The 18,714-nt window shown below is 35.4% G+C and overlaps 1 long non-coding RNA gene across 1 annotated transcript; it reads left to right on the forward strand.

The window, feature by feature from the left end:
• The first annotated feature begins 5,429 nt into the window (after positions 1–5,429).
• Positions 5,430–8,874, forward strand: LOC121386235. Its single transcript, XR_005959614.1, has 2 exons — positions 5,430–5,597; positions 8,478–8,874. It is a non-coding gene; the product is annotated as an uncharacterized LOC121386235 (long non-coding RNA).
• The last annotated feature ends 9,840 nt before the right edge of the window (positions 8,875–18,714 follow it).

Here is an 18,714-nt window from a genome sequence, read left to right on the forward strand (position 1 = left end):
GCTAGTACCACTCTTACTACTTTCATTAATGATGCTAGTACCACTGTTATTAATGATCTTACTACTTTCATTAATGATGCTAGTACCACTGTTATTAATGTTCTTACTACTTTCATTAATGATGCTAGTACTACTGTTCTTACTACTTTCATTAATGATGCTAGTACCACTGTTATTAATGTTCTTACTACTTTCATTAATGATGCTAGTACTACTGTTATTAATGTTCTTACTACTTTCATTAATGATGCTAGTACCACTGTTATTAATGTTCTTACTACTTTCATTAATGATGCTATTACTAATGTTCTTACTACTTTCATTAATGATGCTAGTACTACTGTTATTAATGTTCTTACTACTTTCATTAATGATGCTAGTACCACTGTTATTAATGTTCTTACTACTTTCATTAATGATGCTAGTACCACTGTTATTAATGTTCTTACTACTTTCATTAATGATGTTAGTACTACTGTTATTAATGTTCTTATTACTTTCATTAATGATGCTAGTACCACTGTTATTAATGTTCTTACTACTTTCATTAATGATGCTAGTACCACTGTTATTAATGTTCTTACTACTTTCATTAATGATGCTTTCATTAATGATGCTATTACTAATGTTCTTACTACTTTCATTAATGATGCTAGTACTACTGTTATTAATGTTCTTACTACTTTCATTAATGATGCTAGTACCACTGTTATTAATGTTCTTACTACTTTCATTAATGATGCTAGTACTACTGTTATTAATGTTCTTACTACTTTCATTAATGATGCTAGTACCACTGTTATTAATGTTCTTACTACTTTCATTAATGATGCTAGTACCACTGTTATTAATGTTCTTACTACTTTCATTAATGATGCTAGTACCACTGTTATTAATGTTCTTACTACTTTCATTAATGATGCTATTACTAATGTTCTTACTACTTTCATTAATGATGCTATTACTAATGTTCTTACTACTTTCATTAATGATGCTAGTACCACTGTTATTAATGTTCTTACTACTTTCATTAATGATGCTAGTACCACTGTTATTAATGTTCTTACTACTTTCATTAATGATGCTAGTACTACTGTTCTTACTACTTTCATTAATGATACTACTACTCATGATTAGTACTACTTTCATTAATGATGCTAGTACTACTGTTCTTACTACTTTCATTAATGATGCTAGTACCACTGTTATTAATGTTCTTACTACTTTCATTAATGATGCTAGTACCACTGTTATTAATGTTCTTACTACTTTCATTAATGATGCTGCTACCACTGTTATTAATGTACTACTTTCATTAATGATGCTACTACTTTCATTAATGTTAGTACTTAATGTTCTTACTTTTCATTAATGATGCTAGTACCACTGTTATTAATGTTCTTACTACTTTCATTAATGATGCTAGTACCACTGTTATTAATGTTCTTACTACTTTCATTAATGATGCTAGTACCACTGTTATTAATGTTCTTACTACTTTCATTAATGATGCTAGTACTACTGTTATTAATGTTCTTACTACTTTCATTAATGATGCTAGTACCACTGTTATTAATGTTCTTACTACTTTCATTAATGATGCTAGTACCACTGTTATTAATGTTCTTACTACTTTCATTAATGATGCTAGTACCACTGTTATTAATGTTCTTACTACTTTCATTAATGATGCTAGTACCACTGTTATTAATGTTCTTACTACTTTCATTAATGATGCTAGTACTACTGTTATTAATGTTCTTACTACTTTCATTAATGATGCTAGTACCACTGTTATTAATGTTCTTACTACTTTCATTAATGATGCTAGTACTAATGTTCTTACTACTTTCATTAATGATGCTAGTACCACTGTTATTAATGTTCTTACTACTTTCATTAATGATGCTAGTACCACTGTTATTAATGTTCTTACTACTTTCATTAATGATGCTAGTACCACTGTTATTAATGTTCTTACTACTTTCATTAATGATGCTAGTACCACTGTTATTAATGTTCTTACTACTTTCATTAATGATGCTAGTACCACTGTTATTAATGTTCTTACTAATGATGCTTTCATTAATGATGCTAGTACCACTGTTATTAATGTTCTTACTACTTTCATTAATGATGCTAGTACCACTGTTATTAATGTTCTTACTACTTTCATTAATGATGCTAGTACTACTATTATTAATGTTCTTACTACTTTCATTAATGATGCTAGTACCACTGTTATTAATGTTCTTACTTCTTTCATTAATGATGCTACTACTAATGTTCTTACTACTTTCATTAATGATGCTAGTACCACTGTTATTAATGTTCTTACTACTTTCATTAATGATGCTACTACTAATGTTCTTACTACTTTCATTAATGATGCTAGTACCACTGTTATTAATGTTCTTACTACTTTCATTAATGATGCTAGTACCACTGTTATTAATGTTCTTACTACTTTCATTAATGATGCTAGTACCACTGTTATTAATGTTCTTACTACTTTCATTAATGATGCTAGTACCACTGTTATTAATGTTCTTACTACTTTCATTAATGAAGCTGCTACTAATGTTCTTACTACTTTCATTAATGATGCTACTACTAATGTTCTTACTACTTTCATTAATGATGCTAGTACCACTGTTATTAATGTTCTTACTTCTTTCATTAATGATGCTGCTACTAATGTTCTTACTACTTTCATTAATGATGCTAGTACCACTGTTATTAATGTTCTTACTACTTTCATTAATGATGCTAGTACTACTGTTATTAATGTTCTTACTACTTTCATTAATGATGCTAGTACCACTGTTATTAATGTTCTTACTACTTTCATTAATGATGCTAGTACCACTGTTATTAATGTTCTTACTACTTTCATTAATGATGCTAGTACTACTGTTATTAATGTTCTTACTACTTTCATTAATGATGCTAGTTCCACTGTTATTAATGTTCTTACTTCTTTCATTAATGATGCTAGTACCACTGTTATTAATGTTCTTACTACTTGCATTAATGATGCTAGTACCACTGTTATTAATGTTCTTACTACTTTCATTAATGATGCTAGTACCACTGTTATTAATGTTCTTACTACTTTCATTAATGATGCTAGTACCTTACTACTGTCATTAATGATTCTTACTTACTACTTTCATTAATGATGCTAGTACTACTAATGTTCTTACTACTTTCATTAATGATGCTAGTACCACTGTTATTAATGTTCTTACTACTTTCATTAATGATGCTAGTACCACTGTTATTAATGTTCTTACTACTTTCATTAATGATGCTAGTACCACTGTTATTAATGTTCTTACTACTTTCATTAATGATGCTAGTACCACTGTTATTAATGTTCTTACTACTTTCATTAATGATGCTAGTACCACTGTTATTAATGTTCTTACTACTTTCATTAATGATGCTAGTACCACTGTTATTAATGTTCTTACTACTTTCATTAATGATGCTAGTACCACTGTTATTAATGTTCTTACTACTTTCATTAATGATGCTACTACTAATGTTCTTACTACTTTCATTAATGATGCTAGTACCACTGTTATTAATGTTCTTACTACTTTCATTAATGATGCTAGTACCACTGTTATTAATGTTCTTACTACTTTCATTAATGATGCTAGTACCACTGTTATTAATGTTCTTACTACTTTCATTAATGATGCTAGTACCACTGTTATTAATGTTCTTACTACTTTCATTAATGATGCTAGTACTACTACTTTCATTAATGAAGCTGCTACTAATGTTCTTACTACTTTCATTAATGAAGCTAGCTACTAATGTTCTTACTACTTTCATTAATGATGCTAGTACCACTGTTATTAATGTTCTTACTACTTTCATTAATGATGCTAGTACCACTGTTATTAATGTTCTTACTTCTTTCATTAATGAAGCTGCTACTAATGTTCTTACTACTTTCATTAATGATGCTAGTACCACTGTTATTAATGTTCTTACTACTTTCATTAATGATGCTAGTACCACTGTTATTAATGTTCTTACTACTTTCATTAATGATGCTAGTACCACTGTTATTAATGTTCTTACTACTTTCATTAATGATGCTAGTACTACTATTATTAATGTTCTTACTACTTTCATTAATGATGCTAGTACTACTGTTATTAATGTTCTTACTACTTTCATTAATGATGCTAGTACCACTGTTATTAATGTTCTTACTACTTTCATTAATGATGCTATTACTAATGTTCTTACTACTTTCATTAATGATGCTAGTACCACTGTTATTAATGTTCTTACTACTTTCATTAATGATGCTAGTACCACTGTTATTAATGTTCTTACTACTTTCATTAATGATGCTAGTACTACTATTATTAATGTTCTTACTACTTTCATTAATGATGCTACTACTAATGTTTTTACTACTTTCATTAATGATGCTACTACTAATGTTCTTACTACTTTCATTAATGATGCTACTACTACTACCACCACCACTACTTCTACTACTACTACTACTACTACTACTACTACTACTACTACTACTACTACTACTACTACTACTACTACTACTATTGTTGCTACTACTACTAATAATAATAGAAGCTGGAAGAAAGGAAGGATCTTAGAATTGGCGAAATAATGAACGGATAAAAGACCTACTGTAGTAATACTGCTTAGGCAAGGTAAAAGAAAGGAAGGATCGTAGAACTGGAGGAAGAGTGAACGGATAAAGGCCTACTATTTAATACTATAAACAATGTCATGTTCACCACCATCAACATAAATACTGAACAATGTCATCATCACCGCCAACATAAGGACCAAACAATGTCATCATCACCACCACTAACATACGGTCTGAACAAGATCATCATCACCCCCAACATAAGGACTGAACAATATCATCATCATCACCAACATAAGGACTGAACAATGTCATCATCATCACTAACATAAGGACTGCAGAATGTAATCTTCATCACCACCAACATAAGGACTAAACAATGTCATGAGCAACACCAACATAAGGACTGAACAATATCATCAGAATGAAAACTATCATCATCACCACATAAGGACTGAACAATGTCATCATCATTACCACCAACATAAGAACTGGACAATATTATCAGCATCACCGACATAAGGACTGAACAATATCATCGTCGTCATCACCAGCATAACAACTGAATAACTTCATCATCAGCACCACCGACACAAGGACAGAACAATATCCTCAACATTACCACTGACATAAGGTCTGAACAATGTAATCATCATCACAAACATAAGGACTGAACAATGTCATCATTATCGTCGCCATTATCAGGACTTCCTACAGTAAAAAATCTGATGCGTGTCAGTCAATCGTTATGAAGTTGTTCTTCAAAATATTGTATTGTAGTCCAAGCTGGCCGGCGTGTCTTCTCTGAAGTGAAAACCTTCATAAAGCGCCACCCACACCAGAATACTACCTACCGAATACTGGTTACAGAAAAGGGGAATCACGTGACGATGTCAGATAACCATTTTATCTTTGCCTCGGTAACAAACACGTCTGCCGAAATGGAATCTAGGTACAACAAATATTTCTTCTATCATTTCATGCTAACGCTCACTATCGTGGAGGCGACATCAAATCATATCAAGGCCTTTAGTAAATCGACACTATATTTATATAACCGCACTGTCTACAATAACTGGGAGGTGTGGGGGGAATGGGGGTTGCAATAAACAAACAACGTTTGCACAGTATTACAGTCTTCTATATCTGGATTGAAATTACATTTTAAGCTAAATGGCATTTTTGGGAGTGATTTTCTTTTTTTTTCTTTCTTTTTTTCGGGGGGGGGGGGGGGTGGGAGGTTCAAAGGTGGAAAGCAATTGTCTTGTTGTTATTACTATTGTATTTAATACTAAAAGAGATCCATCAAATATTTACATTTTATTAATGTAGCTTCTTTATATGGAGCGTATAATTCGTATTTGTGTATCACTGGGGGGGGGGGGGGGGGGGGGTCAGATTTGCTATGACTGTGAAACCAGGTGATTGCATTTTCACAACAAAATCCTGCAAACGAGATCTGTGTCCAGAACGAGTAGTGCAAGTATCGCTTAGCACGAAGAAACAAGGTAAACATAAAATAATGAGACAAAATTATACAAAATCAGTGTTGAACATTAACATGCAAAACATAGTCGCCAGCAGGGCCAGTTGAAGAAACATCTTACTGGCCCTTCTTAAATTCAACTAGCCCTCCAATTAATTAGAATGTTCTTTATTGAATAATAACCGCGTACTCACCTTACATGGTCTGTTTGTTAGAACGGGGGACACCCAATCAGACAATGGGTGCACGGAAATGGTTCGATTCTTCGACACAAACTAAAAGCGAGTGCTCTATCGACTAAGCTAGGTACTTATCAGTTTTATACTACTTAATTAAAAAAAAACTTGTTCTATATATTACTCAGTATGTTATACCGTGCATACGTTTTAAGAGACTTACGATTTCAGTTAACTTATTCTTCAGGCAGAAATCAATTTCGGCAGTGATAATTTCAGTAGATGGTGTGACTTTGAAGAACGAGTCACCACCACAGAGCAGCTTATCAGCTTTCTTGAAACTGATATCTCATATACGTGATGTCCTATATCGCTGCGTTGTGAAAATCTCACAGAACTTTCTAGGCAATATATAAACATAATACAGAAAGTGTAATCGGTATTTTATGTATTAACATCTGAGATAATAGTGATGTATGTATATATCGAAAACCATTTTTATTTAAAAATTATGGCAGCAACGGAATTATTTCCATAAGTGACCTATTCGATGAAAATGGTGACATTTTGTCTTATATTTATATATCATAGAACAAATTTCATATACTTTCAATTTTACATATATATTTCACTGGTAAACACAGTAAAATCATACATTACAAATTTAGATGCTTTGAAAGATGACAGTTTCAGAACAACAAATAAACCCATTCTTCCATTTGAACTAAAACTATTGTTAGAAGTCAAAGAGGATGCAAAAATATATACGATCTAATAAATTTCAAATCAGTAACGCTAAAATCACAAATTAAATACACAAAAGAACGATTTATGTTTACAAGTGATTGGGAACAGTACCATCTGTTACCTTTTTCAGTGCGTGAACGTTTCGTCTTTATTATGGTCCCAGTATAGATTATTTCAAAGAATTTTAGCTACTAATACATTTGTACCAACGATTCGCTACGTCGATTCGAATATGTGCAATTTATGTAGTAATTATCCTGAAACCATATCACATTTATTCGTAGAGTGTAATGAGACCAAAACGTATGGAATGCAGTACAAGCCTGGATATTAACTGAGACATGGAATATAATTAGATTTAATAAAAATAATATCATGTTTGGTTTCATAAATAATAAAAAGATAACTTTCTTAATTGTCTAATGATTAATATAAAATACTATGTTTACTGTACAAAAATACAGAAGTAAAAATAATGTTTAGAAATTACTGCAATTAAAAATGTATTGCAAAAAAAAATATTTAAATAAATAGAAAGATATATTCTATTTAAAAATTGCCATTATGAACAATGCATTAAAGAATGGGCCCTATTTAATTACTGATATACTGAGAGAGAGAGAGAGAGAGAGAGAGAGAGAGAGAGAGAGAGAGAGAGAGAGAGAGAGAGAGAGAGAGAGAGAGAGAGAGAGAGAGAGAGAGAGAGAGAGAGAGAGGGGAGGGATTCGTCACGAGTATTTTTCAATATGGAAAATATCAACCGAATCTCTGTTAATCGGTATTTGTATATCGGTATATACTGATTAACTAATTTATTAGTAAATCACAGTACTAAAGTCGCCACCATCGATAATATGACGTCATCACGATTAGCACAAATTAGTTTGACGTCACGCATTTTAAACAAATCTTTGAAAAAGTTACACTCAGGGCTACTGGTCTTGTTGGCTTGTAAGCAAATGACCCATCCACAGCAACACATTACCTAGTGACCTTGCAAATTTGCATGCCATCATTAACCGGGCCAATAAAGTAAATTATCACATGGGTTTATAACATGGATAAAGCAGTGATTCGGGGCTCCCAACCCCGACACTGCTATATGATCTGAGACAATAAATATTTATTAAAAAATAATAATAATAAAAGAGCGCAAACAAACCAAACAAACAAAAAAACGCACACACACATATATATATGTATGTGTATGTGTATGTGTATGTGTATGTGTGTATGTGTATGTGTATGTGTATATGTATATGTATATGTATCTATATATATATATATATATGTGTATCTATATATATATATATATAGATATATATGTGTGTGTGTGTGTGTGTGTATGCGTTTGTGTGTGTGTGCGTGCGTGCGTGTGTGTATTTTTTGCTGTACTGATTTGTATTGTTTATTTTTCTAACAGGTATTTACGTTCCAGTCACTGAAGCTGGAACTCTTGTAGTGGACGGAATATTCGCGTCTTGTTACTCATGCCTTCCACACCACCTCGAACACTTCTTCCTGACACCTTTCCGCTGGATTCCATGGCTGCTGGATCCATGGCAACAAGATGGCTTCAGTCCTATCATATCTGGTTTGGAAAATATAGCAGACAGGTTTCTACCTATTACTTTTTATCAGAGTATTAAAAGTGCTTCCACCTCGTAATTCTGATGAAGCAGTATTCTACCATCAGTGACGGCAGTCATCAGGCGCTGGTAGACGGACGGGACACTGTCCCTCTAGTGAACAATCAATTTAATTTGATCTTCAATAGATAACTATTGCAAGCGGAATAAGTAAAAATATGAGAAACTTGATGATGTTGTTTGTGAATTTTCTGCTTCCTGGTTCTGGGAGACAGTCGGATGGCGGGTAAGGTACAAGGGTAATGGCTGCGAAAAAAAAAGGCATCTGGCTAAACGTTTTAACTTTACTTTCTGCAATATTGATGCTCGTATTTAATTTAATAATAGCAAGATAACTTCCACTGATTTACTTACAAGGCATAAACATAAAACAAACATCTGAAGGTATCAAATCCGTTTCATACCTCGATCTCTCCAGAGATTCAAACCGACCCTGGCCCCAAACTAAGGGGTATGACAAATGGGATGGCTTCAACTTTCTAATAGTCAGTTTTCCCTTTATGTGTAACACCATACCTTCTGCTCGAGTTTTATTTATTTTTACTACATATTAGAACTTCTAAGATACCTTGGGACATCCTCATTGCGTGCACATTTCAAACAACGCCATATTATTTTGGATTATGATGTCCAGACACTCCCGAAGTTATTCATTCAGGGGCGGGACTTAGCCCAGTGGTAAAGCGCTCGCTTGATGTGCGGTCAAATTAGGATCTATCCCCGTCAAGCCACTGCTCCACAACTGGTGTAACAAAGGCCGTGGCATGTACTATCTTATCTTAGGGATGTTGCATATTAATGATCCATTGCTGCTAATCGAAAATTGTAGCCCATGAAGTGGTGACAGTGGATTTCCCCGTGATATATATATATATATATATATATATATATATATATGTGGGTCCTTAACCATATGTCTGACACCATATAACCGTAAACACAATGTGTTGTGTGTCTACTAAATACAATGGATTACAGATCAAAATGATGATATTCCATATATTGATCTTCGACATTATAAGTTGTAGAAGCGTCATGAGTCGTTTATGGATTTGTATACCTTCTGTAGAAGAGCATACAGAGGGTATAAAAATCTAGAAGTTTAATTACAATATTTTTTCCAAGCACATCCAGGTGCATTAATAATGTTCAAACATGTTTTTTTGTTTTTTTTTCAATAGCAACATCATGTACCCAGTTTAGTGTTATTGTAAGGAGATGTAAAGTGACGTCATTGGAATACTGATGTCATTCAAATTCAAAATTAGCTCTATTATTACAATGCTTAGCCACATTAAAATCCTAGTTTTTCTTCATATTCAATTTCCGAGCGGTTGGCACATCGTTTGACAGCCATGTTTTATTTTCGTTGGTAACAGACAAATGTTGGCGCATTAACACAATTAAGAGATTTGACTCCGCCCACGCGGGGCATAATGGTATTTTTGCCAAGGCCACTGAAAACAGAATATTTTACATTAAGGCGAGGTAATTTTGTTTATCTCTTTGGTGAAACTTGTTCATTTATTAGTTTTTCATCATGTTGGATGAAGTGACAGACTTGACAGCTGTGGTGGCAGTATCCATGACGGGTACGAATGTTGGGGCAGGATATGCTCAACTTGCACAAATACTTGGTGTCAAAACAGTGATGCATGACCGCGTGCCATCACAGCTATATTTATTCCAAGTTGTCCATTCCCAGTCTGGAGCTCGACGCGTTAAGACGTGCTTGTTTCGCTTGTGCATACTGCACATGCGTTCGTGTGCTCGACTTGCAGAAGTTTAGATACAAATGAAAAGGTTAATGGGCAATGGTATTCAAACTAGAATCTGAAATGAGCGATTTCCGTAGCTTTCCTCCTATCATGAATAGGAAAATGTACTTTTTGTGTACTAGGACTAACTTAAAAGATACCAAGCAAAATGAAAATTAGGTTTGTTTGTCCTAACCCGACCAACCCACAAAAATCGACCTGTGTCAAAATTGTGTTTGACCTCTTTTGGGGGGAAGATTTATTATTTTTATTATTATTATTATTATTATTATTATTATTATTTAACTAATTTCAATTTAGGATAAATTTGATCTGTTGATGCTATTTGATATTTTAAAATCTCGATTCGATTCGATTCGTTGGAAATTAGAAATTCTGTAAAATGCTGTTCCTAGTAACGAGAACACAATTTTCTCACGACGGTGGCACGAGATCTCGCTCACCGCGGTGCATGTTCGTAGTACATGGTATATGCTCTTGTGACAGGCAAAATGGGTTTTAAAGTAAACCAATCTAACGGTAGCTGCACAGGTGACTCCGCGGAGAATCCAACATCGGCTGACTTATTCCGATTGGCTTGGAATATCTGTGTGAGAGATGTTCATGACACGTGATTTTTAAACATAATTTGTTTTCATCAGTGTCATTAAATTGCATCGGTATATAATATAATATTCTAAGAAACTACAATGCAGGTAGCATTTTTATAACAAACGTAGACAGTCGTCGTGGAGGAAATAGCTGGACACGTTGAACGATGGAGCAAAAGCTGGTTAGAACATTACCATCAAGCACATACGACGTTACATCTAGGCACCGGAGTAGGGTGGTGCCAAAAAAGGGGTGCACACAAACATACACACGCACGCACACACACACACACACAAACACAAACACACGCTCAGACATACATACATACACACACACACACACACACACACACACACACACACACACACACACACACACACACACACACACACCGCCTTGCATTGTATGTACGAGGAAATCGTTGTGTTACCTTCTACTGTGTAGTGTAATATTATTGTCTGGATTGCGATATCCCAGTTGTGACATACCGCGAAATTGTCATCAGTGTATCGTGTGCAAGCCATGGTTCGTAGCCCAGTCGTAAAGCGCTCATTGATGCGCAGTCGGTTTGGGATCGATACGCGTCGGTGGACCCATTGGGTTAATTCTCTAGCCGATGATAAATCAATCAATGTGCTCTACTGGTGTAGTTAAACAAAACAAACTTTACTTTCCTATCTGTAGGAAAGTGCATATAGAACATCCCTTGCTACTAATGAAACAACCCATATAGAGGGTTGCATCGCTAAGAGTACATATGTATATATCAGCATTACAAAATGTTTGACATCCAATCTAAAGGTTAGACGGAGAATAATACAGAATAATAATAACAATAATAAGAGTGCCCTCTGTATGCATGCCATAGCCTCTTACTCATTATTACGGTAGTAATGCAATACTCCATAACAACTAGTTGTTTTAAAATGTATCTAACGAGTGAAAGCGTTTTTAAACAACGAATTGTGAGATAAAACAGGTTTTAAGGAATTTTAATATATTTTTCGACTAAATGTTATTCCCCGCCGTTGGACTTGTAGCTAACTTAAGCGTCACACACACATGGCTGCCAGGTTAACTATTATATATATATATACGGCACAGTGTAATCGATTTTCACCGTGCTGCTTTTTACTGGATGTTTGGCTGTGGTGATCTCGTCATCAGCTAGGGGCAACCAGCCGTATATCTTAAAATTGTTAACACACTTACGTGTGTAAACAACTATGTGTTACTAAATATAATGCATTGTGTTCTCAGCAACGGGTGTGTAAGAAAGTTTGTTTTGTGTAACGAACAAAAAAAACTTTAACTGTTAGATTTTGAGTGGATATACCTTCTCTGGCAGACCGCTTGTGAAAATCTCCAGACAGTGCTCTCCCCCTCCCGCATTGTCCGGCTGGTGACGGTGCCATTTGTGACACGTGATTATCTCCCCATTGTGAATCCATCTCGCCACAGATCACAGTTATCTTCCAATCTGGAAATCTCCACGCAAGTAGTCTGCTGTTTGACTGTGATTATTTCATGGCAGACACCTTTGACGTGGCAACTATTTGACTGAAGTTGACAGTGGAGACTAGAAAGTGGAGAGTATGTAGTATGTGTAACTTGTTGACATTGAAAACTTGTTTGTGGCAATTCCGACCCATGCAAACGTAATGTTTTTTGTGTAAAATGGGTGTACTCCTGGCCAGGTTTAGTGGGTGTGTCTGTTTAAACCAATATTCTGGGAGAAAGAGCTGAACAACAGGGGTTGTCCTTTGCAGGGTATATCCCCCCCCCCCCCCCCCCCCCCCCCCCCCCCCCCCCCCCCCCCCCCCCCCCCCCCCCCCCCCCCAGGCAGGCAAAGGTACCTACAAAAATCCATGGGCCTGTTGATATTAATGAAAATGTTATAGCCACTAACGCTATATAGAAACACGTAGCGTAATTAATTGTGGTCTGTGGCCATCTCCAGCGACCTTCACTCAGTGAATTGGTTCCGCCTATCCGTAGCACGTTGCTGTCAGCTACAAACAAGAAAACATAAACTAAATCAGAAAGAAAGAAATGTTTTATTTAACACATTTTATTTACGGTTATATGGCGTTAGACATATGGTTAAGGACCACACACATTTTGAGAGGAAACCCGCTGTCGCCACTACATGGGCGACTCTTTCCGATTAGCAGCAAGGGATCTTTTATTTGTGCTTCCCACAGGCAGGATAGCACAAACCATGACATTTGTTGAACCAGTTATGGACCACTGGTCGCTGCAAGTACATTACACCTACCCATTAAGCTTGCGGAGCACTCACTCCGGGTTTGGAGTCGGTATCTGGATTAAAAGACCCATGTCTCGACTGAGATCCGAACCCAGTACCTACCAGCCTGAAGACCGATGATCTAAGAACGACGCCACAGAGGCCGGTCAAACCAAATCAGAGGCAAAACAAACGTACTGTGTGTGTGTGTGTGTGTGTGTGTGTGTGTGTGTGTGTGCGTGCGTGCGTGTGTGTGCGTATGTGTGTATGCGTTTGTGTGCGTGTGCGTGTGTGCGCGTGCGTGTGTGTGTGTGCGTGTGCGTGTGTGCGTGCGTGCGTGTGTGCGTGTGTGTGCGTGTGTGTGTGTGTGTGAAGGGTTTGTTTTGTTTAGCAACACCACTAGAGCACCTTGGTGTATTCACTATAGGCTGTTCATGCAGCAAGATATATTTTATATGCACTTTCCCACAGACAGGAAAGCACATATCACGGCATTTGACCAGCTGTAGTCCACTGGTTTGATGATTAATAAATCAATGTGTGCTAGTGGTGTCGTTAAACAAACAATATTCTTCTTTCTTTTTTCTTTTCTTTTCTTTTTTTCTCTTTTTTTTGTGGACCAGTTGTAGTGAACTCACTGGAACGAGGGAAAAAAAGCAATTAGCTGAATGGATCCATCGAGGTGGGTCGATCCTACGACGCTAGCACCTCAAGCGAGCACTCAACCGACTGAGCTAAATCCCGCCTTGTATCCATGCAAAGTCAGACACATTACTTGCTGAGAGTTCTGATTCTTCTGAAGTTATGCAAAACCCTTTTTAAATAGATACTTTGAAATAACGTGTTTGCAATGTATTTTTTTCTTATGTAACGGTAACGCTGTACTAAATAACAGAAAGATGAGTCAAAGTGTATTTGACTTCAAAGAACACGGTAAATACTAGGTCTATTTGTTGTAAAAAAGAACTGCTGTTGTGTGTTTTTTGTCTGCACAATTTTGTTTCGTCCAGTACCACTGTGTTTGTATAATTGTGTGAGAACAACATCCTCTTATATACACTTGGGAGGTGTGGTATTCATATTTATGGATCAAAGTTTCGTTCCTATGTTGCATATATATAGAGGTTATTACCAGATTGTCTCTCGGTATCGTCAATATCATATACTAGTAATAAAACTTATATAATGCGAGCCTCTGGCGAACATAATAAACTATTTTTATTCCTAATATATGATATATTGACGATACCAAAACACACGAGGGCAATAATCTCTTCATCATATAATCTCAAACTTACTACAACGCGGTCTTGTTTTGGTAAACTGTACACGCAACTGTAACTTCAGTCCGCAATTACTAAATATTGAAATTACGTAAGAATATGTGGCGCGGTGTCGTTTTGAAAGGAAATGACGTCAAACTCGAATGTGGATGTCTTTACATCAAAATAAACTAGTTCATAACGGGTTTTTGGGGGGTGATTTTTTTTTTTTTTTTTTTTTTTTTTTTTAACGTTGGACACATTTAAGTGTAAAATTGCTATTAAAATGTTTATATTTGATGACGTCAATTATGGAGTGTCATCCTAGTACGTTTGTTTAAATTTCAATAAGCCTAGTACCGTGATCTTGATTAATTTACATCTAATGTGCAAAGCTATGAAATTCTTAAAGTATGTGAAAAAATATCACATACTTTGATTGCACTGACAATGTAAGATATTACATGATAAAGTATTTTATCCACGTACATTAACTGTATAACGTATGACATTCTAATTAGTATAGTGTAACTTTTAACAATTATATATATTGGGATCGAACGTGAAGAATGATTAAATAGAGAGTCACGGAAAAAAATTACAAGTACAATTTCATATAAATTCACTATTTTTACATATTCAGCATGGAATGTATAGCAACGGTACTGTGACACACCAGTTAGAGCAACACGTATTTTTATTTTTTTTATTTTTTATTCATCGACAGCGATTTTCGGAGAAGTAAGATGTGCAATCAATGCATTTGCCATAATTGCCCTCCAACCATCTGTTTTTATCAGCACGACAGACACATACTATGTTTAGTGTGATAACAATCGTACTAAACAAATACTCTTGTTATCAGAACGACATATCTGTGAGAAAAACCCTATGGTGAGCAACCTGTATTACTATCCATAGCATTGCACTATTGGAAGCGGAGCAAATACGACCTCAAGACTAAACAATGCTCTGGATACGTCTTGGCTTTCTATTTACATTTTCTTTTGGGGGTAAGTTAAACATGTGTATATTAACCCAGTGTCTCTAACCCTTTCACGCTCCAGCCAGTGCAGTACGACTGGTATATCAAAGGCCGTGGTATGCGCTATCTTGTCTGTTGGATGGTGCATATAAAATAGCCCTTTCTGCTAATCGAAAAGAGTAGCCCATGAAGTGGCGACAGCGGGTCTTCTCCCTCAATATCTGTTTAGTCCTTAAACATATGTCCGACGTCATATAACCGTAAATAAAATGTGTTGAGTGCGTCGTTAAATAACACATGCCCTTCCTTCCTAACCCTTCCAAGACTGAGTCGTATTTGATATAAACACCATTGTTCATAATGGCACACGGGCATTTAACATTTACTGATGAATATATATGGAAAGTTTGTATATTTTGGTACATCTGATATATTTCCAATATAGTTGCGTTTTACTGTCTTTGAACATGCATATAATATATAAATTGTGTTGTCATTTAACGTATGTGATTTAAAATTCTGTTATGATGTTGTCATTTAAAATTCGGTTATTGTGTTTTCGTTTAAAATTCGGTTATTGTGTTTTCATTTAAAATTTGGTTATTGTGTTTTCATTTAAAATTCAGTTATTGTGTTGTAATTTAACATGATTTGTTTGTGGCACAATTTCACTTCTCAGGTACTTTGACAATACAAGAAACATCACCAGCCATATTGGCACAGTTTTCAAATTTCTCATTTTGTTTTTGACGAAATAATCGGTTGCCTGCTTGAACGGTGAAATACTCAAACTATCACAAATAAAACATCTAGCATAGTTTGTAACTTGTGATATGTTTGTTCACTTATGTTCGCGGAATATGTCCAAACCGTGTATGGAAGTGCATAGTTCTGATAAGCCGATGACCCTTCGGGCAAATACTCTAGCTGATATCCCATTGGTCAAACATAGAGAGGGTTCGTCACAAGTTTGTTCTGTTATGAAAAATATCAACCGAGTCTGTGTTAATCGGTATTTATCAGGCTCTATTTATCCTATAACACTTCTAAAGTAACATTTCAATTCAATGTTTAGTCAATAAACGTGTTTAATTCGCTTCACCGGTAATATGACGTCAAGCACTAATTATCATTAAAACGTCACGCTCAGTCCTGTTGGCTGTAAATTAATAATGGTAAATGGTAATGGTAAATGTCAAATGGGTTTATGACATGGGTATTATTGGTGATTTATCGGATAAATAAAGTTTAAAATCCCACTTATTTCCTAGTTTTTGTTTCGTTCTTTACGCTATAAATAAAATGTGTTGAGTGCGTCGTTAAATGAAACATTTCCATTTACGGGGCGGGACAAAGCCCAGTGGTAAACCGCTCGCTTGAAGCGCGGTCGGTATGGGATCGATCCCCGTTGGTGGGCCCATTGAGTTGTTTTTCGATCCAGCCAGTATTACATCAAAGTAGTCCTTGCTACTAATGGAAAGATGTAGCGGGTTTCCTCTCTAAGAATTACCAAATGTTTGACTTCCAATAGCCGATTAATTAATCAATGTGCTCTAGCGGTGTCATTAAACAAAACAAACTATTTTTTAATCGTTCTTTCCATATTGTTTGGGAACATCATGGTCCACCATACACGTATTATGATATGTCCATGACAATGACCAAACCACACAACTAGAGAATTGATGTTTTTGTTTCTCCTTACAGTTCTGGCGATATGTCCGCTGTACTGGACACCCCATGGCGATTCTTGTTACGTCATTCCACAAATACCGCAGACGTGGACATCAGCAACGGTAGACATTTTCAACAGAATTTAAATGTTTAGCAGTAACCATTCATTTTTATTATAGTAATTTTAAAAACCGATGTCTGCCTACACATTCCTATCTGGTAAAATTAGCATAATCCATACTCCAAAATTGTATCTCCGCACACGGCAGAGTCGAGAGGGTATTTTTTTCCAAAAATAATGATGGTGTTTCATGTAACAGGAGATCCTTTACAACGTCGTCGTCTTCTTCTTCGTCGTCTTATTATTATTATTATTATTATTTTATTATTATTGTATTATTATTATTTAAAATATGTGTTTTTATTTACCTAGGCGTTCTGTATGGCCCATGGTGCGTATTTGGCAGAAATAACATCCCAGGAAGAAAATCATTTCGTATCACAGCTGGTGAAGCAAAATCATCGCAAGTATATTTATAAATATTTGCTGGATCAATATTAACGTGCAATCAAAAGTGTTTAAATAATTGATTTACCTTAAGTTATTTGAGTATTTAATTGCTTTACTAATAGCTGTACAGTGACCCTTAAAATGGGTACGGTTAAGGAGTGTTTAATTATTTGAGTTGAAAAGCAAAACAAAAACAACAGTACTAAGAACACAAAACCCTCCCCGCCCCCCTCCCCCCAAAAAAAGAAAAACAAAACAAAACAAAAAACAACAACAAACAAATAAACCCAACAACAAACAAACACACAAAAAAACAAAAAACAAAAAGAAAACACACAATCTTAGGACTCTCCCTTTTTCCAACCCATTATCCACCAACTTGGTTTTCTTATGAGCACCAGAGTCAAAGTTTACAAAATACACAATAAAATATTGCTTTGTAGCAAGTGAAATCGAACTTTGGATTGGAGGTACTGACGCCCTCAGTGAAGGCCACTGGATATGGAGTCACAGTGGGACGTTGTTCCAGTATCAGAACTGGAATATCGGTGAACCAAACAGTGCCAGTGGCGGTGAACAGTGTCTGACGTTTCGTACAGACGGACGATGGAACGATGAACTCTGTAGCGTCAGTTTACATGGGATATGCGAGAGAAGGTAGGACTTTTCAACATAACTCTAATGTCTGTCAGTGTTGTGTTCCCATTTAATAATTTAAAGTATTAGTCTAATGCAACATGCAGATATATGTATAGCACTCGCATGTCTCCGTTATCGATATATACTGAAACTGAGCAAAACAGAAGATGATGATGATTCTTCAGTCTTTTGTATGTGTTACTAATCATGAATTAAGACAAGGTACTGTTTAAAAATACAACGCATCAGTTGGCAGGACACAGAACTACAGGACCGACGCGCATTATTTTCAACAGCCCTCGAGCTAAACCGTTCCACCATCG

This window comes from Gigantopelta aegis, chromosome 12 (genome assembly GCF_016097555.1).
Source record: "Gigantopelta aegis isolate Gae_Host chromosome 12, Gae_host_genome, whole genome shotgun sequence".
NCBI lineage: Eukaryota > Metazoa > Mollusca > Gastropoda > Neomphalida > Peltospiridae > Gigantopelta > Gigantopelta aegis.